This window comes from Pelobates fuscus, chromosome 3 (assembly GCF_036172605.1).
Source record: "Pelobates fuscus isolate aPelFus1 chromosome 3, aPelFus1.pri, whole genome shotgun sequence".
NCBI lineage: Eukaryota > Metazoa > Chordata > Amphibia > Anura > Pelobatidae > Pelobates > Pelobates fuscus.
Window position 1 is genome coordinate 353,081,663 of NC_086319.1, and position 2,542 is coordinate 353,084,204.

A 2,542-nucleotide genomic window follows, 5' to 3' on the forward strand; every position below is an offset into this window, starting at 1 on the left:
AAGTTAATACTAGTGATGTCGCGAACATAAAATTTTCGGTTCGCGAACGGAGAACGCGAACTTCCGCAAATGTTCGCGAACGGGCGAACCTGGCGAACCGCCATAGACTTCAATAGGCAGGCGAATTTTAAAACCAACAGGGACTCTTTCTGGCCACAATAGTGATGGAAAAGTTGTTTAAAAGGGATTAACACCTGGACTGTGGCATGCCGGAGGGGGATCCATGGCAAAACTCCCATGGAAAATTACATAGTTGATGCAGAGTCTGGTTTTAATCCATAAAGGGCATAAATCACCTAACATTCCTAAATTGTTTGGAATAACGTGCTTTAAAACATCAGGTATGATGTTGTATCGATCAGGTAGTGTAAGGGTTACGCCCGCTTCACAGTGACAGACCAAACTCCCCGTTTAACGCACCGCAAACAACCGCAAACAGTCCATTTGCACAACCGCAAACTCTCCATTTGCACAAGCTAGCCATGTCCCGTTCCTTGTCCTCACTGATGTCATTGAAGGTCTCATCCTCCACCCAGCCACGTACAACACCCGAAAGGTGACAACAAGCCACCTGTATTTTTTTTTAAATGTACACTACTGCTACACCAGATATGAGTTGCACTGGTGTGACACTGTGCCCTGGCAGGCCCTGAAACACACACGTGTGAAGGAAACTGACTGCTAATATTTTACAGTAAAATTTCTAGTTTTTTTCTTTAATGTACACTACTGTTACACCAGATATGAGTTGCACTGGTGTGACACTGTGCCCTGGCAGGCCCTGAAATGCACACGTGTGAAGGAAACTGACTGCTATTATATTACAGTCAAAAAAGTTTTTTTCTTTTTTTTTTTAAATGCAAGCTATTGTGCCCCCAAAACGTTCGTGTGTGGGGGTGCTGGAATGACGTGGGCCAATGGGAGCCTGAATCAACTTTTTGCTCCCACTGCCCCTTTAAGAGTCGTGCTCCTAGTTTAGACCGATTACTGCGGTCAGTGCACGCGGCTAAGTCAGAAGAGGAGATCAAGCCGCGTGGAGGCAGGAGGCAGGAGTGATCCAGCCACGCGTGGCTCAAGCTTAGGAGCCAGGTCGGTCCCAGGATAAGGTAAATACAGCCACAACCACTTATCCCAATCACACACATTTCCTAACGTCCTATCCCATTAAAAGCATATTACCGCGTATTTACCGCGTATTTAATAAAACAGATAGACCCTCTACTTCATCCAGGTTACCGATCGATGGGTTCAATATTCTGAGCCCTCTCTGGTTTACTGTACATGACTATTCGATATTGCCACAAATTTTATATAGCATTTTATGTTTGTTTGAGACCACCTTAAAAATATTGGATATCGCTAAAAATCATGATCACTATATACTTTCTCTTCAAACCTCTAAAACAAACCAAACTACTCATCCATCCGCTATACCACTTTATCCCACCTAGAACTAGTGCCCAGTTAAAATACTTGACTCTTACTTACCCACACTCAGTCATGCCACACACATTTAACCACTACTCTCACTGAATCCCTCTGACTACGGCTAAATTCATCTTCTACATCAGAACACTACTCCTAAGATTGGGTTGTATCCATGTCTCGGGTCTTTCATTTAGAATAGGGGCAGCTTGGTCTCCTTCAACACTAACACTCCAGTGCATATTATTAAAAGATTGGGCAGATGGAAATCCTCAGTCTACAGCCGATATATTCCTCATCCCACAGCCGATATATTCCTCATCCCGAGAAAGAAATGAGGAAAGCTTTTAAAAGTTTGGCTTTGTAAAGTTGATGCAATAAGTGTGTTTTTCTTTAATACCTTTTCACCCTCTTTGCATGAACCTGATTTACATATATTACTAATATGTTTCTGAACATATATATTATATTATTCACTCACTCACTCTCTGGGCCGGCCTAAGACATCATGCTGCCTAGGTCCAACGATAAATGACTATGGGGGATAATGTATAATAAACACAGGTTACTGGCTTTGGGGGGGGGGGGGGATAATGTATAATAAACACAGGTTACTGGCTATGGGAGGGATAATGTATAATAAACACAGGTTACTGGCTATGGGAGGATAATCCATAATAAACACAGGTTACTGGCTATGGGAGGATAATGTATAATAAACACAGGTTACTGGTTATGGGAGGGATAATGTATAATAAACACAGGTTACTGGCTATAGGGGGATAATGTATAATAAACACAGGTTACTGGCTATGGGAGGGATAATATATAATAAACACGGGTTACGGGCTATGGGAGGGATAATGTATAATAAACACAGGTTACTGGCTATGAGGGGATAATGTATAATAAACACAGGTTACTGGCTATGGAAGGGATAATGTATAATAAACACAGGTTACTGGCTATGGGGTGATAATGTATAATAAACACAGGTTACTGGCTATGGGGGGATAATGTATAATAAACACGGGTTACGGGCTATGGGAGGGATAATGTATAATAAACACAGGTTACTGGCTATGAGGGGATAATGTATAATAAACACAGGTTACTG